At 37.6% G+C, this 27,921-nt stretch overlaps 1 protein-coding gene and 1 pseudogene across 2 annotated transcripts in view; both read left to right on the forward strand.

Annotated features, from left to right (window-relative positions):
- Positions 1-751: 751 nt before the first annotated feature.
- Positions 752-23,298, forward strand: LOC131537675 (myosin heavy chain, fast skeletal muscle-like; annotated as a pseudogene).
- A 3,250-nt stretch (positions 23,299-26,548) lies between these two features.
- gas7a (growth arrest-specific 7a) overlaps positions 26,549-27,921 on the forward strand; it is a 54,426-nt gene continuing 53,053 nt past the window's right edge. For both annotated transcript variants that reach the window (XM_058771262.1, XM_058771263.1), the window contains exon 1: positions 26,549-26,835. The gene's annotated coding sequence lies outside the window, so the exon portion shown is untranslated. The remainder of the gene's footprint in view (positions 26,836-27,921) is intronic.

Consider the following 27,921-nt stretch of genomic DNA (forward strand, 5'->3'; position numbering starts at 1 on the left):
CCTTTCCCTCTCACAAGGCACAACTTGTAATTGTATTCAAGTTCTGTTAAAAATCAAGAAAACATCTGAAACAGCCCATGTAAAAGTGTCTGTTTCATAAAAGACATGAGTGGAGCACTTGACAAGGATTTGGGTGTTGAGGTGCTTGATTATGTGATGAAGCTCAACCTTTGACAACATATTTTCATACATTTACATTACAAATTACATTTACAGTGTCTCTTATCAGTCCTGTCCTGAAGAAGAATGAATTAGAGGTTTATTATTAGAGATAAAAACAAAGGAAATGCAGGCATGCACATTTAAATCCAGATCTTTGAACATTGTTACCTGATCCTGGTGACACATTCAGTTAGCCTTTGAATTTCCGAGGCTATAGAAAGATAAAGATAGTGTGACATGATTAAGGTTTGAATAGAATTGCATGTCCAAATATAGAGTGTGATTTCTGCTGCTCTAGCACATCTTAATAAAAGGGCATTTCTTGCTGTGTTAAGGAGACAGTCTGTCAGTGTGTGGTCACCTGCGGTAAGATCACTTTTTCAGTACACATTTAATGTGCACTTTTCACATAAAATACATATAATATGTTTCATTTTCAGTGTAATCAATATTGTACTACTGAGGAGAACTATTAAAGGTATAGTCCAATTTTTCCTTTTATGTTTCTGTTCTTTCTCTTATGGTTGCATTATATTTTCACATGGTCATTGTTGTTTTCCAGTTTTGGGACATCATGAGCAGCGATGCAGAAATGGCTCAATATGGGCCAGCTGCAATCTATCTCCGCAAACCCGAGAAGGAGCGAATTGAAGCTCAGAATCGTCCGTTTGATGCCAAGACAGCCTGTTTTGTTCCTGATGCCAAAGAGCTGTACATTAAAGGCATCATTCAAAATAGGGAAGGAGGCAAGGCTACAGTCCAGACTGAGGCTGGGGAGGTGAGACGCCAAGAAATCGGTTTAGATTGAACAGTCTTTAAACATTCACTTAAAATACAAAGAAATTGTAGTGAAATTGTGGTGACTGCTCCAGAATACAGTGACATGACATTTTCCCCGCAGACTGTGACAGTGAAGGATGAGGAATGTCACCCAATGAATCCACCCAAGTATGATAAAATTGAGGACATGGTCATGATGACCCACCTCAACGAGCCCTCGGTGCTGTTTAACCTCAAAGATCGTTACGCGGCATGGATGATTTATGTAAGGAATGCCTCAGTTCTGAAAAATTGGCAGATTGGAGCACTTAATATCATTTTAAAGAATCTCTGTGATTTGTCTCTGCAGACCTACTCTGGGCTCTTCTGTGTTACTGTGAATCCTTACAAGTGGCTGCCGGTGTATAACTCAGAGGTGGTGGTGGCTTACAGGGGCAAAAAGCGCATGGAGGCGCCACCTCACATCTTCTCTGTGTCTGACAATGCATATCAGAATATGCTTACAGGTGGGTCTAATTCACTATCAGAACAACATTAGGGACACATTTTTAATCAAGGAAAAGCTTTATAAGCTGTTTTTTATGATGACTTTTAGTTTTACATTGTCGTGAAAACTTGCATTGACAATAAATGAAGCTGTCTGCACAACAAATTTACATTTCATTGGCGCTTTAAGCTGGGACTAATTTATGGCATTATGTTCATGCGCTCAACAAGTGGTTACGATGCTCAGTTTGTAAGATTTAAATCTTTCATTTAAATGTTGCATGAGGAAAATAGAAGCCAGCCTGTTGTCTGTCTACAGAAGGTTCTTGATGTGAGTAAATGTAAACACCATTCTGATTGGGTGATATTCTGGTCTGCTTGATGCAAATCATTCGCATGTTATAAAATGGTACAATGATGTCATATTTTTGCAGACCAACCCAGAAGATTGCATCACTCTGGTTCCCTCGACAAAAACCAAATAGGATTTTTTCTTTTGGATTATTTCAGAAAATGAGCTCTGTGACCAACAAAAGTATATGATTAATCTTCACAAATAAACACAACTTTTATGAATTTTGAGGCCTAGGTACAATAGGCTATAAAGGAACTAAACCACAGTCACATGACTTTAATGTCACCATCATTGAGCTTCTGACAACTCCTTTAGTATTTATTTAAAAGAACATTTTACCTGAAAGTTGAGTTGAGAGCATGATTATAAACTCAGTCGGACTGGGAAAGTGTACTAATCAGTAGTTGAGTGGTTGAGTGGTTACAACCTCTGTAGTCCCATTTACCAACTTGTTAGCAACTACCTTTTTCAAGACTTCAGGATATTGGAACTGGAAGTGCTAAAATGCAAGTTGTTTCCAGGTATTGGCCTGGGTATTTTTTTAATGTGAATGTATGAGGCTTCAGGTGTCAGCCATTTACTTTAGCTGTCCAAAAACAGTCTGTTATCCTGCTTAATAATGCAAATTGGAATTGATCAAATTCATTTTCATTTAAAATAGTAATCGTAAACACACTGGTCTGTAGCACGAATAGTTTTACTGTTTCCAGTTGTTAAAGGTACAGTTCAAAATTACAATTTTTTCATCATTTACTCACCTTCATGTCATTCAAACTTAGATTTCTTTTTTTTTTTTGTTATCAACATTTTTATTTATTTTTTATACATAACATCCAAAAAAAAAAAAAAAAAAATAAAAAAAATAAGTAAAAATAAAAATAAAAAACACATACTCAATATCTCAAAGTCCAATCAAAGGGAGGGAAAGAGGGAAAGGCAAGAGAAACACAAAAGTCACTCCTTTATACAGTCACGTATATCAAAAAGAAAGCACTGCCAAGCATCGATGGTAGAAGGCTTGGCCCCATTGATTCGTGCTGTTGTACATTCACAAGCCACTATGTGCAGGAGACTACGGATCCAATATGTTTTTCCACACATGTGCGGTGTAAACCAGTTTTGTATTATTGTCTTCTTCGCAGCTGTAAAACCAGCAAACATCATTCTCTTTTGCATTGAGGTTATACAGAGATCAGAATCATCATTAAGAAGACACAAACTTGGATTAACAGACCAATCCATTTGCAATAAGGATGATAAAACCAGGTTTACATGTGTCCATAGACTGATGACGACAGGACACTCCCAAAACATATGCAGAAAAGTACCTGATGATGTAGTATTACATATATGGCAGTTGAGATTCGGTTGTAGTTTCATTTTAAATCTTTTGTAAGGAGTTATGTATGCTCTATGAATGACTTTGAAGTGAATAAGACGATGAGCCAGATTTTTAGATGTTAAACAGATTAGACCACACTCTCTCCCAGTCGACAGATAAATTAAGGTCAGATAATTCCCTATTCCAAATAGTTTGAATAGAAAGAGGTTTTGTAACGCAATCAATAATCTTACTATATATTAAAGAAACAGACGGCCGACCAACAGATGGTGCAATCCAATCTTGCATAGGATGAGAGGAGATGGGAGATGCCCAAGGAACTCCATACGCTTTGAGAGCAGAACGTAACTGAAGAAAGACAAAATATGCGGATGCTGGTAGACAAAATTTGGTTCTTAATGTCTGAAATGAACATAGGCCCTGGTTATCATATATATCACCGCATGTGTTTACACCTAAAGAGGACCAAGAGGGTTGGACAAATGGACGATTTCCGCATACAAAATTAAAATTGTGCCATAAAGGTGTACTATTACAAAATTTGAAGGTTCCTCCTATCCGACGTTCCACCGTTTTCCAGATTTTAATAGAGTTGGCCACAACCGGACCAAATTTATATTTATCCCCTTTTTTTCCTGTGCCAGTAAATAACATATCTTGGAGTCTATTTGGTTTAACCTTGTCAGCTTCAATCACGCTCCAAGAAACTGTAGATTGAGGATCAACCCAATTATGAAGAGCCTTAAGCTGGAACGACCAATAATACAGTTCAAAATTTGGTACAGCCAGTCCTCCTGCGCTATTAGGATGTTGTAATGTGGTAAGTTTAATTCTGGGGCATTTATCATTCCAGATAAATTTAGAAATTATGGAGTTAATCTCCTTAAAATAACCTGGAGGGGGAGAAAGTGGTAGCATAGAGAAAAAAAAATTAAATCGAGGTAACAAATTCATCTTAACAGTGGAAATTCTTCCTTGAAGAGAGACTTTAAGATTCTTCCATCTTTGAATGTCATTTTTGACTTTAACTAAGATATTATTAAAATTGTCTCTGGCAATCTTATGAATGTTTTTATATATGGTAATGCCCAAATAGATGAAAGATTCCTTAATAGGGATAAATGAGGGAATAGAAGAATTGACTTTAACATTGTTAATTGGCATTAAAGCAGATTTGCTCCAATTTATTTTATATCCTGATAAGCTACTAAAATTATCAAATTCCTTAATTACACTAGAGACTGAAACATCAAAGTGGTCTAAATATAGAATAATATCATCAGCGTATAACGAAATACTATGATTATGATCATGAATCTTAATCGATACTTCAGATTTCCTGATGGCTTGTGCTAAGGGTTCAAGAGATAGACAAAACAATAAGGGTGAAAGCGGACATCCTGCCTTGTTCCCCGCTGCAAAGGGAACGGGGGGGAAATAATATTACCAGTTATGACTGATGCTGCAGGTGAGTGGTATAATGTCTTAATCATAGAAATGAAGTGTTCGCCGAAGCCGAAACATTGCAGAACTGCCCACATATAATTCCACTCTAGCCTGTCAAAGGCTTTTTCTGCATCAAGTGAAAAGACCGCACAAGGGGTCGGGTGGGAGTCTGCAAAGTCCAGAATATGAAGGAGTCGACGATATTGTCAGATGCATTGCGCCTTGATGAAACCAGTTTGGTCCTCCTTGATCAGACTATGAATTACCTTCTCCATACGAAAAGCAAAAACTTTAGCATAGATTTTAAGATCACATGGGATAAGCGAAATCGGTCTGTAGCTGGAACAATCTAATGGGTCTTTCCTTTTTAAGAAGTAATGAAATCAGTGATGTTTTTGATCTCTATGAAAACCCCATGTTCAATCGCAAAATTAAATGAATTAAGCATAAGTGTCCCTACCAAATCCCAAATTTCTAAATATAATTCGGGGAGACCATCTAGACCTGGCGATTTGCCCTTTTGAAGGCTTTTAGAGAGACGTGAAGCTCCTCCAAACTTAATGGGGCCTCCAAAGATTCTTTATCCATCTGTGAGATCCGAGGCAGTTCCAATTTATCTAAATACTGCTTACAAATTGGTTCATCAAAATCTGTTTCGCTTTATACAGATTCATGTAAAACCTTTAAATATGTCATTAATTGCCGCAGGATTCATGGTGACATGATCATCCGATGATTTTATTGCGCTAATATATGCCTTAGACTCGCATTCTTTCAACCTAAGGGCCAATAAATGACTAGGTCTCTCTGATTCAAAATAATATTTTTGCCTAGTCCTATGTAAAATAAATTCCGCCTTTGAGTGTGAAAGTAAATCATATTCTTCTTTTAAAGAGGACAACTGTGTAGCCTGTTGCTCAGTAAAATGTTGTTTTTGTAGGTTTTGCAATGATTGTATTTTATTTTCTAATTGTGTAAATTGGTAAGTTTTCGCTTTGGCAAGAGTAGAAGAAAAGATATACAGAATCCTCGTATGGCACATTTAGTCGATTCCCACATTATTTGAGGATCCACATCAGAGGGCATATTGATTTCAAGAAATTCCTTAATATATTCTTTTAATGAAGTAATGAAAGTCTGATTACTTAATAATGATATGTTAAAGCGCCATCTAGGGCTTTGGCTTTAACATCGGAAAGAGGAACACTGCACAACACAGCAGAATGATCAGATAATAAAATTGGTAATATAGAGATGGACGAATTGACGAAATTAAAGATGGGCTGAGAAATATGTAGTCTATCCTAGAGAAAGTCTTATGTCTATTAGAAAAAAAAGTGAAGTCCTTAGCTTTAGTATTCTGAATTCTCCAAAGATCGATTAAGTTGAGCTCCGTGATAAATTTATTCAGTAATTTAGAAGATGGATTGGCTGTTGTATCAAATTGAGATTTATCTAAAGCAGGATTTATGACAGCATTAAAATCCCCACCCACAACTAATGGGCAGTCAGTCTGCTCAAGTAATGTTTTGGAAATCTGTGTAAGGAACGCACTGTCTGTCTCATTCGGACCGTAAACAGAGACCAATGCTAACCTATTATTATATATTTTGCATCGGATAAACACAAATCTACCCTTCTCATCACTACCAAGGTGTTCAATTGTTAAATTTAACTTTCGATTAACAAGGATAAGCACCCCCTTAGTTTTATTTTGAGCGCAGGAAAAAGCCACTAATTTATAATATTTATTCTGAAAACGTGCCACATCAGCTTGTTTTAAATGCGTCTCTTGAATTAGGGCACAGGAAATAGACTTACAGTGTAAATATTCTAACACACGGGTTCGTTTAACAGCGGAATTTAAACCATTCACATTCAGTGATAAAATATTTAGAGTATGCATTGAATATTCACAATCCCTAAATTGTATTCAATAAATGAAAAAAAACAAAAGCACTTCCATTCTGTAAATAGCATGTAAACGCTGACGTGCATTTTAGATACCAAACCTCCTAGATGAAAAATCCCTTTAGAAATAAGGTAAAATAAATAACAGTATAAATGTCTGTTGTAAAAAATACAAACAACATAAAAACCTGAACAACCAACAACTATAAACGAGGAACAACTCAGACCGCACATTACCGAGAACATAGGTCTGACTGAGCAACAAAAATAGTGATGGTTCGTGACCGATCCACTCCAACGCAAGACATGTCTCCCGAAAGGCCCACACAGCCAAAAAATATTTTTAATTAAACCTACTCTCAATTAGTCCCCTCCAAAAAGAGAGAGAGAGAGAGAGAGAAAAAAAAAAGGAGTGTCAGTCTTACCAGCAACGAGATCGTTGTACCGGATATATAGGGACAATATCTCAGTAGTAGAGAGGAGAGAAGAAAAAGCAAAAAATAGACTTAGCAAGCGTCCATGTCCATCCTACCATCATCCCCTACTGGGCAGCTAGAACCATGTCCATCCCGGCCATAAAGTTCCTCTCGCTGGACCGGAGAGACAGCGGCCGCTGTTCCCCCGTCGCCGCCCCGCAGAGCCGCGGCATATGTCTTCTGCTGAGACAGGGAGCTGATAAAATCCTCCGCTTTCTGAGGGGAATCGAAGCTTTTCTGTTCCCCTTTGTGCCGTAGTTTAACCACCGCCGGATAGATGAGGAAGGGCTGGAGGCCAAGCGCTGTCATCTTCTTCAAAACCGGACCAAATGCCTTTCTCCTGATCGCTGTAGCTGGACTAAAGTCGGGAAAAAATAGTAGTGTAACATTGTTCTGTGCGCATTTCACCGGATAGGCCTGCCGAGCACCCTTCAGGATATCTGATCTGTCATGCCATCTCAGTACACGGAAGATAAGAGTGCGCGGCCGATCGGAGCCTCTCCCTCCGTCATACACGCGGTGCGCCCGGTCAATCTCAATGTCACGGCCCCTCAAGGAAGGAATCCACTTGGGAAGATGAACTCTGAGGAAACCAGCCGCGTCGGATCCCTCAGCCCCCTCTGGCAGCCCCACCAGTCGTACGTTGTTCCTCCTGCACCTGTCCTCCATATCCGTCATCTTCTCGGTGAGTCGCTCCAGCTGATTTCTTACGTCCGTGACTGCCCTCCTATCCTCACGTGCATCTGCTTGCACAGAGTCAACGCGGTCACGTGTCTGCTTCGCCGCGGTAGTTATGGCCTCAAACTCCTCTCTTAGCTCTTTAACAGACTTGTTGGTCGCTTGTATGTCCTCACGCAGTTCGCGCAATGCTGGAATCAGTACAGAGTCCATCGCATCTCTTACTGCCGAATTCACAACCGAATTCAAAGTGTTTTGCTGTTGTTTAAATGCTAGTTCAATACGGCTAGCGATAGCATCGTCGAGGTCTTCTCTGGAGATGGCGGAATCTCTGAATTTTTTCTTCATTGGCGATTGCTCAATCTCTCTTTTCCGATCCCCTTTGTCTGCCTTAGCACTCATGATGGGTCCAATGCAGAGTGGTTCAAATTTTACTGACAGGATCTTACAATATGTGGCAAAGTGAGCAGAGCGAAAGACTAAGCTTGCATCGCCGTCGAAGGGTCACGTGATCCCCTCCAAACTTAGATTTCTTGAGCACAAAATAAGATATCTTGAAGGATGTTGGTAACCAAAAAGTTGACGGTAGCCATTGACTTCTATAGTATGGAAGTCAATGACTACCGTCAGCTGTTTCCAGGCCAAAATGTTCTATGGGATCCCAAAAGCAAACAACAAATGGTGCTAATGTACACTCATGGTGTGCTGTAATACTACTGGAAAAACATGATCCTAACCTTTATGTACAAGGCATACAAATATTATAAATGATAAACTGTTTATTGAATACGCAAGGGTGCACAAATCAAACAGCTCGATTTTAGAAAATTTTATTTATTTATTTTTTATTCTGGCATTCGGCAAAGACAACAGTTTATTTACCAATGCATTCTAAACAAGAAATGCAAGAGATTCCTATTATTTCTCCTGTTTTATTTGTAGGCCGTGAGAATCAGTCTGTCCTGATTACGTAAGTCATGATCAATGGCCTTGACTGTGCTATAACTCTACACTCTCAAATGATAGATGATGAGCTGTGAAGCTCCAGCTGCGTAACCGTGTAACTGTGTCATTTCCAGCGGAGAATCTGGTGCAGGAAAGACTGTGAACACCAAACGTGTCATTCAGTACTTTGCGACAATCGCAGTGTCTGGAGACAAGAAGAAAGAGGCCGTGCAAGGAAAAATGCAGGTGAGGGAAAAGATCATGGTGTACGAGCAGCAGGCTTGATTTTTAAAATCAATCATATTTGACTGAAATCTTCCCCCATAGGGGACGCTGGAAGATCAAATCATTTCAGCCAACCCTCTGCTTGAAGCTTTTGGGAATGCCAAAACCGTGAGGAATGACAACTCCTCACGCTTTGTGAGTTCAGCAGTTGTGTTGTCTTACTTTTAAGAAGTTAATCAGCATTTGTTTATCCTAAGTTGCAAATTCCAACAGGGTAAATTCATACGAATCCACTTTGGAACGACTGGGAAACTCGCCTCCGCTGATATTGAAACATGTAAGCCTTTTTGCACATCATCAAAATGATAACCACTTTCCACATGGTAACTATGTTTTTGTCCTTCAAGATTTGCTGGAGAAGTCCAGGGTGACATTTCAGCTGGCGGATGAGAGGAGTTACCATATCTTCTATCAGGTCACCACAGGCCATAAGCCACAGCTGATAGGTGAGAATGTCACACATAATGCCACATGATGGCCAATCATCTTTAAGTTCTTTTTCACAATTGATCTGTTTTCTTCTTTCTCCTCAGATATGCTCCTTATCACAACCAATCCCTATGATTTCCCCACGATCAGTCAAGGCCAGATCTCAGTGGCCAGCATTAATGATAAGGAGGAATTGGATGCCACAGATGTAAGAAGCACTCAGAAACTACATATAAAATCTTTGTTTTACTACTAATTTCTAGGGCTGCATGAGCAATTAGAATTAAACCTAAATCACATTATGGCTTAGTGCAATTGTCAAATAAGTTAATACTGCATATGCAAGTACTGTATATATAATGAAGCACTGTGTTCAATTACAAGTGAGCAATTCATGATCCAGTGTTTTCAGTATCTCAGAGCGGCTCATTTCACAGTAAATGCTGCTCCACACAAACTCATCTCTGCGTCTGTTCTGAGTTTGCATAAAATGTGCAAACCTTCTTATACTTGTAATGAGTAGCGCTTATATATGTCAATATAATAATATTTATTTATTTTATTATTTTGTTTTATTTCAGTTAACTATTTATTAAGTTTTATTTTATTTTTAAGTAACAAAAATGTTTTCATGGTTTATATTAACTATAATAAAAATAATTACAATATGTTACAATAATAATATTTATTGCATTGTTTAATATTTTTATTATTATTAATAAACATAATTATAATTATAATAGTCACACTGATATATAATCACAAAATGCAGCCCTACTAAAAAGCCCAGAGGAGATGAAGCTTCAAAAAAAATCACAACTGCATTTTTTATTATTAAAAATCACAATTAGATTGATTTATTTATTTATTTTTTATCAAAATCGGGCAGCCCTAGTAATTTCCTTCAATCTGATTCTCAAAAATTTTCCAGTCGGCCATTGACATCCTGGGCTTCACCGCTGACGAGAAAGGCAGCATCTATAAGATGACAGGTGCAGTGATGCATTATGGGAACATGAAGTTTAAACAGAAGCAGCGTGAAGAACAGGCTGAACCTGACGGCACTGAAGGTAATCTAACAAATCTAAACATCATTTATTTTTTATAAGGCCTATCTATGATCATTTTTGCATTCTTAATCTGCCAGACTAAAATATTCTAATGCTAATTTATCATTTAGCTGACTAGAACCATTAGTTCACCAAAAATGTAAATACTGTAATGATTTACTCACACTTCATTCCAAACCCGCTATTACTTTTCTTTTCTCTGTGGAACACGAAAGAAGATATTTAACAGAATGTTCATGCTGCTCTTCAATGAACATAATAGTGGACAGATGCTGTCAAGCTGCAAAAATGATTAGAAAATATCATAAAAGTTGTCCAGACATACATGTCTTCTAGTTGGCTATACAGCTTCTGAAGCCACATAATTCTAGCAACAGATCTTTTCTTTCCGTAATGTGATGCACATCTGAGAGAAACATCATTTGTCATTTATCAAGTGACATTTTGATTAAATTATGTGGCCAGAATTTGGTACACAAAAAGATCAATATCATGCAATGAGAAAACAGATTTTAAGATAGATTTCAATTTCATTTCAGGCTACAATTGAAGCCATTGTTCACTTATATACTGTACAAATATGGCATGTGAAGATTCATAGCGGCAGGTTGATGTCAATGATGCAAGAAATACTGGTTTGTTATTCCCAGTTCTGTACTTACAAAGCTACACTCATAAAATCCACCAAGCCTTCGACGTCTTTCATTAAAAAGGTGACACATTTCTGTGAAGTATGTAAGTATATTTCTGTGTTGTGGCTGTTGCAGTGGCTGATAAAGTCGCTTACCTGATGGGACTGAACTCTGCAGACTTGTTGAAAGCTCTTTGTTATCCCAGAGTGAAAGTTGGGAATGAGTATGTCACTAAGGGGCAGACCGTTCAACAGGTGTGTGCTTCATATTCTTGCGTCTCTGCTTCAGTGGCATGTTTTTACATGATCTAATCAACACTGTACTATATCTATTAACCCCACAGGTCATGAATTCTGTGATGGCCTTAGCGAAGTCCGTCTACGAGAAGATGTTCTTGTGGATGGTTGTCCGAATCAACCAGATGTTAGACACCAAGCAGCCTCGCGCTTTCTTCATTGGAGTACTTGACATTGCTGGATTTGAAATCTTTGATGTGAGCCACACGTATTTGATAATTAATGTGTCAGGCTGTCACAGCTGTGGGAAGCTTTGAATATGAAAATTAAATAAGAAATCTTTAATGCGTCTTGACTCATGAAAGTTAATTTGTTAACAGCTCAAGTGGATGGCACAATGATTCATAGTTTGATTGTTCTGAATTAGTTCAATAGCCTGGAGCAGCTGTGCATCAACTTCACCAATGAAAAACTGCAACAGTTCTTCAACCATCACATGTTTGTGCTTGAACAAGAAGAGTACAAGAAGGAGGGAATAGACTGGGAGTTTATAGACTTTGGAATGGATCTGGCCGCCTGTATTGAGCTTATTGAGAAGGTAGGCCATCTCTGGAAATGAATAGTACTCACAAATGTGTTTCTCAAATTATGTTTATTCTCCCCGTATCAGCACTCAGTCACACCAATAGCCTATATAAAGGTGTTTTATTCTACAAAATTGTGGTCCCCCTCATCACATCACCAAACAAATACTACTTACTTTAATCTGAGTGTGAAAATTACTTCAGATTTGAAACTAAATACATATTTTTTCAGGACATATTTGTTGAGGTTTGCATTCTTCAACTCAAATGGTTACATAAACATAAACAAAATGCAGTTTAATTGTTTCAAATATAATATTTAGAATTCAAATTGTTTACTTTACAAGACTTACAGTGTTAGTTCACCCAAAAATCTAAATTTGTTCAATCAAACACTTGTTCTAAGCATGCATGATTTGTTTTTCTTCTGAACACAAAAGAAGAAATTTTGAAGAATGCTGGTAACCAAACAGTTGATGATAGCCAATGACTTCCACAGTAAAATCGTTAGAAAAACTGTTTTTTTTGTCATGCTGCATTCATGCTGATAGAGGCCAGTATAAAGTTCACCACTGGGGGAAAAAAAAGAAGTGTGCAAAATAATAATAATAATAATAATAATTTTAATGTGTAGCCTACTTCAAATCTTAAAATTCTGTTTTAAAAGAGATTACTTGCAGATAATTTAAAAGAAATAAAAAGCCAGGTAAGTGTACTTAAAGAGAGCACACATTCATGACTGCATTTCTTAACACACTTGTAAAAAGTCTTGAAGTTTAATTTGTGATATGGAAATCTGATTATAATGGCCCAGATTATATAAAAAGCACAGAGTTTTATCTTCTCAAGATTCCATCAGGTCGAAACATTGCACTTCTTGAAAGTAGTGAATAACATGTACCAAATCTGATTTCCCAGTGTACACTTATGACTTAATCGTTTTGTCTGGCAGCCAATGGGAATCTTTTCCATCCTTGAAGAGGAGTGCATGTTTCCAAAGGCAACTGACGCCTCCTTCAAGAACAAGCTGCATGACCAGCATTTGGGCAAGAACAATGCTTTCCAAAAGCCCAAGCCAACCAAAGGCAAGGCTGAAGCTCACTTCTCCTTAGTGCACTATGCTGGCACCGTCGACTACAACATCTCCGGCTGGCTGGACAAAAACAAGGACCCGTTAAATGAGTCTGTTGTTCAGTTGTACCAGAAGTCATCAGTCAAGCTGCTGGCTCACCTGTATGCCTCCTTTGCCTCTGTTGAAGCAGGTAAATCATTCTGAAACATTAGAGGTAAAACTGAAATGATTTAACCATTAATCTATCACTTTTTGTTCCAAAGAGGCCAATAATGGAGGAGCAGGGGGCAAAAAAGCAGCCAAGAAGAAAGGAGGCTCTTTCCAGACGGTCTCAGCTGTTTTCAGAGTATGAACACCGAGAGATTTTATTCTTCCTGTCTGCTTGTTAGTATTTGAAATGACATGGATTATTTCACTTTTCACAGGAAAACCTGGGCAAGCTAATGACCAACTTGCGAAGCACACATCCTCACTTTGTACGCTGCCTGATCCCCAATGAGGTGAAAACACCAGGTACATGAATAAGATTGAATTCAGCACTGTATTTGACTGAAATGTTAAAAAAGAATATTATATGACATGATTTGTTTGTCAGTACAAAATTTTGAATCATTGACTCATACAGGGATAATGGACAACCATTTGGTTATCCACCAGTTACGCTGTAATGGCGTACTGGAAGGCATCAGGATTTGTAGGAAAGGTTTTCCAAGTAGGATCCTTTATGCTGACTTCAAGCAGAGGTAATTTAATGAGAATAATCAGCGCATTTGCTTTTATATTATTATTACCACATGGCTCTGTGGAATATATTCTGTGGTCAAATATACATTTGCATAGTAACTATTAACTTGTATAACTGACCGATGTCTCAGCCAACTGATTTTCCATATAGCTCTTTCACCTCTCATAATACTAATTTCAAATTCAGATCAGTATTTAATGTCCATTTATTTGGTATTTAATTCACTCTACACTGTATCGCATTTTACAATAATGACCACTTACTATGCACTTTCCCATATGTTTCCCAAGATTTATGATCTAACATCTATAATCTTGTGGACACAGGTACAGAATCCTTAATGCCAGTGCGATCCCTGAAGGACAGTTCATCGATGGAAAGAAGGCTTCTGAGAAGCTTTTGGCATCAATTGATATCGATCACACACAGTATAAATTTGGCCACACAAAGGTCACACGAATTTGTCTTCTTAATGGCCTCAATCTGTTATCAATTTTGAAAATGTTATTATAAACATTCCTAAACTATTACATACTGACACTTAATTCATCTAACAGGTGTTTTTCAAAGCTGGCCTATTGGGGACATTAGAGGAAATGCGAGATGAAAAATTGGCATCACTGGTATCCCACATTCAGTCCTTATGCCGAGGATATCTCATGAGGAAAGAGTTTGAGAAGATGTATGCTCAAAAGTAAGTTTTTAGGAATCTCAAATGTCTCAGATTAGTTGCCAATATACTATTATACATCTTCCAGATGTACATAAGTGTCAATGAGATCTTTTTATATTTTGAATTGGTTTTTATTTTTTGTATTTTCCATTTTCTTTTTAATTTTAGTTAAATTTTTGGTTTGCTGTGTGTTTATCATTTTTATTAGTTATTGTTTTTAAAAAAATGCTTACAGCTTTTTTATTAGTTTTAGTTATTTTTATACATTAATTTAAACTAAATCAAAATGAGAAATGTTACACTGGTAACTAGCTTTAAATAGTTTGTTTATATTTAATAAAAATGTTTTAATTTTAGTTAGCTATAATAAACCTGATGATTTTTCCAGAGATGCAATTTACACTTTGCAATACAACCTCCGTGCATTTATGAATGTAAAACACTGGCCATGGATGAAGCTGTTTTATAAGATAAAGCCTCTCTTGAAGAGTGCTGAAACAGAGAAGGAGATGGCCACCATGAAGGAAGACTTTCTGAGGTGCAAAGAGGAGCTTGCTAAAGCCGAGGCCAAACGCAAAGAGCTGGAGGAGAAAATGGTCTCTTTGATACAGGAGAAGAATGATCTGCTCTTACAAGTCCAAGCTGTTAGTGATTATTCTTCTTAACTCCTTTTCTGCAATGTGTCTTTAATATTTATATTTGTTGGAGCAATGGCCTAATGATTACTAAAACATTGAGCTGTGGGTGTTACAAGTTCATAATCATTTCCTAACCTTTTTCTTGATATCACTTTAGGAAAAAGTAACAAAAAGCAAATCTAAAGCAACATTATTGACAATTTAAAGACTCTCATTTGACTGTACTCCTAGGACAGTGATAATATCATTGATGCTGAAGAGAGGTGTGAAGGGCTGATAAAAAACAAACTCCATCTAGAGGCCAAGTTGAAAGAGCTGACTGAAAGACTGGACGATGAAGAAGAAATCAATTCAGAGCTGACGGCAAAGAAAAGGAAACTAGAGGATGAATGCTCTGAGCTGAAGAAAGACATTGATGATCTGGAGCTCACCTTGGCTAAAGTGGAGAAGGAAAAGCATGCAACTGAGAATAAGGTTTGAATATCCCAATGTATACATACTTGCACAACTTAATCTCATTGTCAGATTTGATGGACAAACAATGGATTTTCACAGGTTAAAAACCTTACAGAGGAACTATCTAGTCAAGATGTAAATCTTGCAAAGCTAACTAAGGAAAAGAAAGCCCTCCAAGAAGCACACCAACAAGTTATTGATGATCTCCAGGCTGAGGAGGACAAAGTCAATACTCTGACCAAAGCCAAAACCAAGCTTGAACAACAAGTGGATGATGTGAGTATGGCAATCACAGAAATGCTAAATATAAGAAGCTCATTTGAGGGTTGTACTCTAATACTCTTCAAATTAGCTTGAAGGTTCCCTTGAGCAAGAGAAGAAGACACGAATGGACCTTGAGAGGGCAAAGAGGAAGCTGGAAGGGGACGTGAAAATATCCCAAGAGTCCATCATGGACCTGGAGAATGACAAGCAACAACTGGAAGAGAAACTCAAAAAGTAATGTTTCTGATAAGCATTGAAAAACATGTATCATTAACCAAGCGTATTAACCATTTCTAAATTCCTTCTTCCAGAAAAGACTTTGAGAACAGCCAATTGTTAAGCAAAATAGAGGATGAGCAATCAATGGGTTCCCAGCTTCACAAGAAGATAAAAGAGCTCCATGTAAGCTGTTTTTTGTTTGTTCTTCAACAAGTGCCAGCTGAAGATATGAAAAGGCTCATTATTGTACCTTCTTTCCCGTCTAAGGCTCGCACTGAGGAATTAGAAGAGGAGATAGAGGCTGAGCGTGCAGCTCGGGCCAAGGTGGATAAGCAGAGAGCTGATCTCTCAGGGAACTTGAGGAGATCAGCGAGAGGCTGGAAGAAGCCGGTGGCACCACTGCAGCTCAAGTCAAGATGAACAAGAAACGAGAGATTGAATTTCAGAAGCTGCGGCGTGATCTCGAAGAGGCCAACCTACAACACGAAGCCACCGCAGCAACCCTACGCAAGAAACATGCTGACAGCGTGGCAGAGCTCGGAGAACAACTCGACAATCTCCAGCGAATCAAGCAGAAACTGGAGAAAGAGAAGAGCGAATGCAAGATGGAGATTGACGATCTAGCAGGCAACTTGATGGCCATAGCAAAAGCCAAGGTTTATAGATTCTACCATTCTGCCAATCCTGACACCTAACAGGGAAATGGCATTGTCTAAAACAGTATATCTGTAAATGACAGGTTAACCTGGAGAAGATGTGCCATAATCATGAAGACCAACTGTCTGAAGTGAATAGCAAGAACGAGGAGAACATGCGTCAAATCAATGACCTTAGCTCCCAGAAAGCCCATCTCCAAAGTGAAAATGGTAGGCAGTGATTTCACTGATAACAATGAATTTTATGTGCCATTTGTTGCAGAGCGTCTGACTTTGTTTGTTCAACAGGTGAGTATTCTAGACAAATTGAGGAGAAGGATAGTCTCATTTCACAGTTGATACGGGCCAAACAGGGCTTCACTCAGCAAATCGATGAACTGAAGAGGCAGCTTGAGGAGGAGTCAAAGGTGATGAAATATAATATGGCATCAGAGCTAGCAAATCAACATGTGCTTTTGAACTCTCATAATCTATCCTTATAGGCTAGGAATGCTCTAGCCCATGGCTTACAATCAGCACGTCATGACTGTGATCTCCTGAGGGAGCAGTTTGAAGAAGAACAAGAAGCCAAGGCTGAGCTTCAGCGAGGGATGTCTAAAGCCAGCAGTGAAGTAACTCAGTGGAGAACCAAATATGAGTCTGATGCTATTCACCGCACTGAGGAACTTGAGGAGGCAAAGTAAGACAAGCATGAGTTCGCAAGTTAATAGGGTGAACCCAAGTAGGGCGTGTTCCTGTGTATATCAATTTCTTTTAGTCCTTTCCTGTCAACCAGATTTTACATTCTTATAAACATTATTATCATCTTCCTCTGATTTCAGGGGTTGGTTAGGGTAAGTGATTATTGATGATTATTTAATATGAATGCTATTCCATGACTAAGGCTATCAACTGAGGCACCATACTTGGGTTAATCACATCAGTTCATGTTGGCACTAGTCTGGAAAACGATTCTCCCCAAACTTAATTATAATTATGAATACATTCATATTGTAACAAATACTATTTAAAAATATATTTAATTATTATTTTTTTTTACATATTCAGGTTAAAATATACTTGTATTATCCTTGTTGTTGCTATGTGACTTTTCGTAGTCTGTGTTGATACCTTTGCTGCAAAACGAAGTTCATTCATTTTCAACTGGTTTTCAATGGTTTGCAAGTCTGTTCAAAACCACATTAAACCAACTTGAGTACAAAGAGTATGTTCCTAACAATTTGGCAAGTATAGTTTAAACTAGATTTGAAAAGCAAATTCCCTTTTCTTTATTGTGGACACCTTTATATGTCATTGTCCCATTAATCTTTGCAGGAAAAAGCTTGTTCAGCGCCTCCAAGAAGCAGAGGAGCAAATAGAAGCAGCAAATGCAAAGTGTGCATCACTGGAGAAAACCAAGCAGAGACTACAAAGTGAGATGGAGGACCTTATGATAGATTTGGAAAGGGCAAATAGCTCAGCAGTGAATTTAGACAAGAAGCAGAGGAATTTTGATAAGGTAAATAAAACATGGAATCATTCTTTTACAGTTTTTACCTGAAAATCTTTAATTATTACTTACAATACAATTGAATTTCGGACCTTCTGAAATAGAGCCACCATAATAAGTAGATGAGATTCTTGGGAAAGTGTCTCTCTATTCTGACTTTGTAGGTTCTGGTTGAATGGAAGCAAAAGTATGAAGAGTCACAGGCAGAGCTGGAAGGTGCTCAGAAAGAGTCTCGATCATTGAGCACTGAGCTCTTTAAATTAAGAAACTGTTATGTGGAGACCTTGGACCATCTGGAAACTCTTAAACGAGAGAACAAGAATTTGCAGCGTAAGTTGCTGACTGGTTTGATGCAACAAAGAGTATTCTAAAATATACCTAAAACATGATCTATTTATATTATACCTCATACACAGAGGAAATCTCAGATCTCACTGAGCAGATGGGTGAGACTGGAAAAAGCATCCATGAACTGGAGAAGGCCAGGAAGCAAATGGAGACGGAGAAATCTCAGATACAATGTGCACTAGAGGAGGCAGAGGTAAAGAGATATCTAATAAGTTCATAGACTGCATACAGGTGAGGTTAATGCTCCAAAAATGGATCATGATATGTTTTAGGCATCTCTGGAACATGAGGAATCTAAGATCCTCCGCGTACAACTAGAGCTCAACCAGCTTAAGGCTGACGTGGAAAGAAAGCTGGCCGAAAAGGATGAAGAGATTGTACAGCTGAAGAGAAATACCCAGAGAGTCACAGACTCCATGCAAAGCACTCTGGATGCTGAGGTGAGAAGCAGGAATGATGCCCTGAGAGTCAAGAAGAAGATGGAAGGGGATCTCAATGAGATGGAGATACAGTTGAGCCACGCCAATCGCCTGGCTGCAGAAGCCCAGAAACAGCTACGAAACCTTCAAGGACAACTCAAGGTGACTTGATTTGAAATAATTTGATAGTAACTGACATTGGAGCCATGGCTTAGAAGTTAGTGGATGAAGCTTTGAGATGAAGTTCATGTAGATTATCCAGGTTCCACAAGTTTTCCAAAGTCTGTAACATGTCCCAATTCCATCCTATTACATTCTTGTCATTTTAGGTTAAGATAGGTTAAGAAACACAACATACTGCTGAGCAGTGAATAATATGATTTGGTCCATGTCTCAACAGGATGTTCAGCTTCACTTTGACGATTCTCTCAGAGAACAGGAGGACATGAAGGAACAGCTAGCAATGTCTGAACGCAGGAACTTGCTGATGCAGGCTGAGATTGAAGAACTGAGAGTTTCTGTGGAACAAACTGAGAGGAGCCGGAAAATCGCTGAGCAGGAGCTGACAGATGCCAGTGAACGAGTGGGACTCCTGCACGCCCAGGTTAGCAATGCCAGTCTAGAATCATAGCTTTGAAACAAAAATACACAAATCTTTTATAAAGTACCATCTACCTCCACTTTTTCAGAACACTAGTCTTCTGCACACCAAGAAAAAGCTTGAAGCTGATATTTCCCAGCTCCAGAGTGAAGTGGAGGACTCTGCTCAGGAGTCAAGGAATGCTGAGGAAAGGGCTAAGAAAGCAATAACTGATGTAAGTAGATGACTTTTCAAAAGGTACACTTTTGTACCTATTAGGTTCAAATATGTACACTTTATGTACTAATATGTACCTTTAAGGTACCAAAATGGACCCTTTAGGTACAAACATGCACCTTTTGAAAAGGTACCGCCCCAGTGACAGCTTTTGTACCTTTATTTCTGAGAGTGTGCTAATAGATATAGAGGTGCTCTTTGTTTTCAACTACAAATGTTCATCTACAGAATCAGCTTTATGTAAAGCATTTCCCATTCGTAGGTCTGTTGGGTCAGTTTCTTAACACAACCAAACTTCTCCAGAGTATGTTTCATCAGGCCAAGACTTGGACCAATTGTTTTGGTGCAGATGCAAGCATATACTGTATGTCTAAACAAACCAAACTAAGGGAGAAAATGCACCGGGTTCCAAAACAAATGCTTCAGGTGTAAAAATGTTCCACTCTGAATGCACTCACTTATTTCTGTTCTTACTTCCCTCTAAGGCTGCAATGATGTCAGAAGAGCTCAAGAAAGAGCAGGACACCAGTGCACACCTGGAGCGAATGAGGAAGAGCCTGGAGGCTACAATCAAAGACCTGCAGAATCGTTTGGATGAAGCAGAAAACTTAGCCCTGAAGGGTGGGAAGAAACAACTCCAGAAACTGGAGTCCAGGGTACGTAGGTGTGTGGAAAAAAAAACACATGGATCATACGAATGTTTTCTGTACTACAATGTTACCTGTTGTCCAGGTCCGTGAACTGGAGAATGAGCTAGATGCTGAACAAAAGCGTGGATCTGATGCTATCAAAGGCACTCGTAAATATGAAAGAAAAATGAAGGAGCTTACCTACCAGGTATGCAGCAGACATCTGAACTGCTGGTTGTCCAGTAGATAAATAAGTGACAATATTGTTTTTATATGTAGTCTGAGGAGGACAAGAAGACAGTTAACAGACTTCAGGATCTGGTAAATAAACTTCAGATAAAAGTCAAGGCCTACAAGAGACAAGCAGAGGAGGCTGTAAGTCAAAATACATCCATCTGACTTTATAAATGCTCAACTCAGTGAGTAGTTGCATATAATATTTAATAGGAGGAACAAGCCAATGTCCATCTATCGCGGTGGAGGAAGGCCCAGCATGAGCTTGAACAGGCCGAGGAGAGAGCAGACATGGCTGAGTCTCAGGTCAACAAGATGAGAGCAAGGAACCGGGATCTGGGAGCAAAGGTCAGTGTTTGGATCTCTTGAGCTGTTTGGTGAGCCCCACCAGTTGTTTTTTCATAATATACACTGCAGTGTGGGATGGAAAGTTGTGGGAGATTAAGAAGATTAAAATATTTTTCCTCTTTGTAAACAGGGGCAAGAAAACCGAATGGAGTAAAGGATTCAGAGTCCATGTGTCTTCACTTAAAAGTAGTAATGAAAGCAGCATGTCTGGAACAGTTCTAGGTCACTAGTGGCATTTTTTCTTAGTATATTCATTAGGCTAGACCATTTAATGCTAACATTGCTGGAGGTGAAAGAAGAAACAATTTGACATTTTCATGTGACTATTTATATAAATAACACACACATGTTCGTTTTTGTGAAAAGTGGGGACATCCCATAGGCGTAATGGTTTTTATACTGTACTTACTGTATTGCCCTACACCAATCCTACACCTAAACCTACCCCTTACAGGAGACTGTGCATTTCAACTTTCCCCAAAAAAACCTCACTCTGTATGATTTATAAGCGTTTTGAAAAGTGGGGACATGGGCCAATGTCCTGAAAAGTCACCTTCACCTTGTAATACCTATGTCATACCTTTGTCATTATACAAATCTATGTCCTGACTTTTCACAAAAACACGCACACACACACACACACACACACACGTGTGTTTTTGTGAACTGTGGGGACATTCCATAGGCGTAATGGTTTTTATACTGTACAAACCGTACTGTACTGCATTTTTACTTTCTCAAAAAACTCATTCTGCATGATTTATAAGCCTTTTGAATATGGGGACACAAGCCATGTCATTATACAAATTTGTGTCCTCATATGTCACAAACACACACACACACACACACACACAAACACAAACTAAATAAAAATTGTAATTGAACTGCTTATTCCATTGATGCACTGCAAATCAGTCGGGCAATTGGAATTTAACCGATTTGAAATGTTTGTAGTATAGATCTACTGACTATTTAAGTGTAAGATACCATGTGTTTATTGCAAAATTATCAATCATATTCATAAAGTGAGTTGTTTGAAAATGGAGTGTATTGACTTTGTTACTTCATTCACAGTGCTTTGTGGGAGTGGGCATTCACTGCTGAGTTCTTTTGGCACTTTTCCTGTTTCCATGGGAACAGTAACCTCTCTGATTGGCGGATCTCTTAGGATTGTGGGTAGTGTAGTTTTTCACAGGGAACTGCTCAATTAATTTTTTTATTTTCAAAAGCACACTTACTGTATGTGTAACTTTGATAAGCAAATGTAATCATCGACCATCTCTACAAAGAAAATAAATGGGGTTATACTCCCAACTCTTGGACAGCAGGGTTGATAAATAAAATAACTATAGTATTAGATTTGGTCACGTTTTGTTCAACCAACTTGTTAGAATATAAGAATAACAAAAATAAATAAATAAATGAATAACATCTGATGAGTTTGCCCAATCATTTCAGCCCACTTTATTTTATATTTTAAAATTATTTTATATTTTAAACTGACACACTTGTCTCTGGAAAACTGTTTGCATGATGTTTATTTAAGAATTAACTTTTGGTTGTAATTTGATCAATTTGATTATTTAAAATGCATTACATATTTAAAATTCATACGTGCTGTACACCATGACTTGCAAATTATTATAAAAGCAACTGAAGCACCTGGCAAATGACCATAATTGTCATCAGTTATCACCTATAATCATTTCCTTGCCCTTTGTGTTGCTTGTGCAGTGGACGCTTGTGCTTTTTAAATAATTCAACGAATAATTAAAAGGAACAGTCAAACTTTTTTGACATGAAATTCAGATCCACATTTACAGTGTTTTAATAGTTACTTTGCAGAGTGGTATCAGACATAAACAAATTTGCATGATCATTCGCAAACATACTAAAAAAAGTTTTTTGCAGTTCTTGCACATATCAAACAGATTAAACAGAGGTAAAAATGCTGAACGGAGACATTTTATATTCACACAGGAAAACTCAATATTTTTCAGTAACCCACTTTGGATCTTGACCTCTATAGGGACTGTGTTTGAGACTTGGGAAAATGGCTATATTTATCATGACATTTGATGGCTCTGCCACACATGTTTTATTCAGTCTTGAAACCTAATGAGATTTTTTACAAAAAAAAAACAACAACAGCAAAACGTTATACATTTATGTCATTGTTAAGAGCTGCTGATGTGTTTCTTGAAGACCTTTCTCTTTAGGATACCTTAGAAATGTTCTGACCTGAAAAAAATAAAATAAAATGTCATTATTATTGTACATTAGTAAAATAATGCTACAACTGTGTTATTTTGATTAACTCTTTTAAACCTATACCAAAAATGTAGAAAAAATACTGCACATAAACCTCAAGAATGTAGAATTTTAGCTTACCATTATATATTCCAAATGTTGCTTTTATATGTGTCCCACTTGTATGAAGTGTGATCTATATCAATAAAGTGAAGCAATTTGTCTGCAGCTTTCTTCTTGTTTGATAGGAATATAAATTTAAGATGGGTCACATGGGTTAGATAAGGTGAAACATACTTATGTTTGTGTCTGCATGATATGAGAACAGTACATTTATAGACTGCTGCTTCTCAGATTAGACACCAACTTGTTCTGGTTTTCTTAAGAATCAAGGATAATGAATTATTCATGATGTTTTGCAGATGCAGAAGTATTCATGAATGAAGGGAAAGAAGATATCAGGTATATCAGAGGGTAAAGAGAGAAGCAGGGTCTAGATAGTCTTACAGAGTTTTCACTGCATAAAGTCTGAACCTTTTTCTGGCAAAGAAACTCCCACTTAGAGAGGAAGGGGCCATCTGATATGTAAACATAACATGCAGAAATCCATGATAACACAATAATTGACTAATTATTGTATAAATTAGCGGAAAATATAGACTTTATTCTCCAAAAGTGAATACGACCATAATAAATTTAACATTGAACAAAAAGCAAAATATACAATGTTGGCTTGCTAAAACTCAATGTCTTTCAAAAACCCATGCCACAAACATTCAGATTTATGTAGAACAGCACGGATGGTCTGTTAGCAGTCAGTGGGGCGTCGCATGAGGCTGAAACTTAAAACAGATAAGTTTGGAAACTTCCACTTATGTCTAATCTTCCCACTTCTACTACCTGAACAACTTTAGACAGCTGAAACAGAAGCAAATATTAGTTCATGTGTTGCAATATGTGTTGCAATATATTACACCCAGGATGATTCAAAAGCCATTAAATATTCTGGAGCTTCATAATGTATCAGTCATATTAATAATCAAGATTGCATCTAGCCAGAGAACATGGTGAATTACACCCACGTGGAAATGACTGGCTTGTTTTCATTGTGCGAGTGGAATACTCATTTACCGCCTCACATACAGCACAGCCAGCAGTTTCCAGCTCCACAACACATTCAGTTAAAGGCTCGTCGCTTTTCTCCAGATAATATGTAAATGTTGAATATTATGAGAACAAGCTATCTGTGTGAAGAAAAAGAATATTTATTTTAAAATGTGAAATGACTGCATTTGTTATCACCTTTATCTTCACATTCATGATCCCTGTCAACTTGTAAATGCTGATTGTGTATTTTTTTCTGATAAATGTCTGAGTAAATAAATGTATAAAATAATTGTAAATAAGAAATACATACATGCATGAGATTATATGCATTAGTTAATTCTAGTTGGGTTATTCACTGTCAACTCAACCCAAATTTTTGATTTTGTACATATTTTAATCTGAAGAAAGATACACATGCATAGTGATGAAAGCCACTTTTTTTTTAATGCCAAGGATGTATAATTACGGAGTAGCCCACTATTTTGTAGAGGGGGGCCAAAATGACGTTTCACATGAGATTTGGACCCAAATTAGAGGGGTGTAAAAATGACTTTTGGAAAGCTGGCTGCATCTTTATTTTATTTTTACACAGGGATTGGTAGGTCTGATAGTAAAATCTGTTAAGTTTAGCAATCTTTGTTTCATTATAATACAACAAAGACAGTTCAAAATGGCAAAAAGAACTTCTTGTGGTTTTTTTTTTGTTTTGTTTTTGCCTCAAGTTTGCATGCCTGTAACTCAAGAAGTATCAAAGATATCTTAATATCCCTTTAGATTCTGGTTCTTAACAAACTTTCCTTTTGGTATCTTCAGAAACAATGTTACTGGACATGGATTTATTTTTATTATTATTATTTGTAAAGATCATTGTTGAGTGGACCAATTAAAAAAAAAAATATCTTGACCTTGTTTTTAAGACATCTTGGAATTTAGCTGAGCCCCCCTGAATGAGGACCACTGCCTTAGTAGATTTATTAAAATCTCGATTGAACAAAATATGTAACATGTACTGAACAATAGTAACCAATCAGCTTTTCGCTGACTCACTTGACATACACAATTGAAGCAAATTACCCAACTGTAGCAGGCTGCCCACACAAAGGACTCTAAACGGATGACTGACAGAGGATTGTTTGTCGTGTCTTCACAGGAGCCCCTTTTTGGCACAGCTGTTTACCCTCGCTGCACTGAAATGGAGCCCACAAGTAGACGGCAGTGCTTGAGACCGGCTTTCCGGCATCATTGTCTTATCATGTCTAATTTAGTCACCCGGCTTTAATCAGTAGTGCGGCTGTTCTCACCTTTAATTATGATTGTGTTAATTAAAACTGTGGCCACGTTTTCTTCAGAGTACAATGTCACAGTAAGGTGATTTTGCAGCAGGGGCAGCTTTGACTAAGCTTGGTGGGGGAAAACGATACAAGAAGGCTTTTGTTTCAGGCTAATTAATCGCTTGACTTCTCATGACAGGCGTGTAGTCTCAGACTTGCCGCAACCATTTGTCAGTGCCAAGATTTACAGGATTTTGTTGCATCCACAGGAACACATTCAATATATTGTGACTGATCGAGAAGCTTACTGTTGCCATATGAAGTACCAAACCTAAAATATAAACAAACAAATAAATGATTGCACATTTTTTGAGACATACATTAAAAAAGGGCATAAAATATGAATGCAAATATGTTTAACCATTTAATGGTGTTCAGTCGACAGAATAACACATTTTAACCATTTGATGTAACAGGTATATTTAAACCAGGTCTGTGACCTTTAGGCTAAACATAATTCAAGTATCACGTTTCTCTTTAAATGTCATAAGGTACACCAAATTCCCATTTTTTAAGAGTATGTACTGAATTTGAAGAACTTTTTTACCATCATTCTCCTCATATAATGAACTGCAAAATGTTGTTTCATCAGTTAAATTCACGAACATGTAAAGAGGTTTATTTCATTTGTAATTTAATAATTATTCATAAGGGTTACATAAATATCATAAATACAACATAAATGAATATATGTGCTCAGGGATGAACAGTATTTCACATGTATTTAAAATACAATTTTTTTCCCCACACAGTATTTTGGATTTCCCTATACTTTTATATTTTTAAATACATTTTTATGCATTTTCTGCTCATCTATTCTAGTAGGTTTGCTCCTCCATTGATGTCCACTTGCTGCATTTCTCGCTAGAGGGCGCAATTTACAGAGCAATTTTTTAAAAGCTAAATGCGTTATTTAACGTAGTAAATGTTACTTATTTAGTATGCTTTTTAAATTATAAATTCGTTTAAGTCTCATTTCTGCAGCAAACATGCTAAATAATCTGATAAAAACAGTGAAATTATTATTTGTTTACTTCCACTTTGTAGGCCCACAACCGCGTAGCAAGTGACAGTAAAATTCAGTCTGTTTGGTTTGTAACGGAGATTGTAGCGCCGAGAATTATGGCACGAATTTGTCAAGATTCCTGTCATTCCTTCAGCTTCACTGACCCACCAAAGCAGAGGAGAGCTTGAGAAGACATACCTGACAATGTCTGGTACTTAGGTTGCAGAACTCCTGCAGCAGCTGGACGGAAGCCGGTGGAAAGATGCTCGAGATGGGATGACACATGACAGGATGGTAGTTATGTTCAAGTTTTGAAGGTAAGTCATTCATACCTTGTGAATAATGTTTGGAAGTGAATGGTCTCAGGTCCAGCTCACTGAAAATACATTCTAACGTTGGTTAGTCAGGAAAGTTTTCTTTACATAAAACAGAACGTTTCACAGGTTCTTTAGATTTTTAAAACGTTCTTAACACTAAGAAAAAAATAAGTTATTTTAAGAACAGTTCACTAAAAGGTTCTTTGGAGAGCCAAACGTGGTTCTTCTCTAGCTTCACCTCAAAAACACCCTTTTAGGACCTTTATTTTTAAGAGTGTAGGTTTGGAGAATGTTCCCTTATGTAACATTCCTTTGTTAAGTTCTTCTTTGGTTCCCAGAAAAATAAATATCCAAACGGGAACCATATGGGAATATCAGGGCAAATACTGTATGTTGTAGTTTTATTTATTTATTTATTTAATTTTTTATTTTCAAATCAGTGTCAGTTAACACCAGGTTTCTGTTGTGTCAACATGCCCACACTATAGGGTCTACTTGTGTTAAATGAACTCTTATATCACTGTGCTTTTTTCACCTTATAAACTGCATGTATCTGCACAGCTGCTGTGTGAACCTAGAGTAGAGAGTGTTGTCTTATAAGGGCACTGCTGTAATTCTGCGTGTGTGGCTGATCTGTACAGTGTCTGTACAATGTTTGTTGACACTGCTCTTAGTCTTTAATGATGTGGTCTACAGTGCACAGTGCCCCCACATTCAGTGGGTGTTTTCTGCCCACAGATAGGTTTGTTTAACTAAAGAGGAGATGCTGACGTGTCATGCACCAAAGATTCACAAAGGGAATTAATGTGAATGCAGTTCTGTTTATTTGTGAACAAACCAAGGGTCAAGGTTTGGCGGGTTAGTATGGGCCAGTGAGCCCCTGCTGGTCGATGTCGTAACTACACCATCTGGCAGCAAAACGCATCTTTCTTCATTGATGCCAAGAAATATCTGTATTCAGGCAAAAACTGATTTGTTGCATGCAGCATATAAATCACGAGTAGTTTATTATAGCAGATGTTTTGCTAGAGCCCTAGTGCTATTAAATCCTCGATGAAACAGAAGTAGTGACATATAATGTCTTGC

Source organism: Onychostoma macrolepis, chromosome 03 (genome assembly GCF_012432095.1).
Source record: "Onychostoma macrolepis isolate SWU-2019 chromosome 03, ASM1243209v1, whole genome shotgun sequence".
Classification (NCBI taxonomy): Eukaryota; Metazoa; Chordata; class Actinopteri; order Cypriniformes; family Cyprinidae; genus Onychostoma; species Onychostoma macrolepis.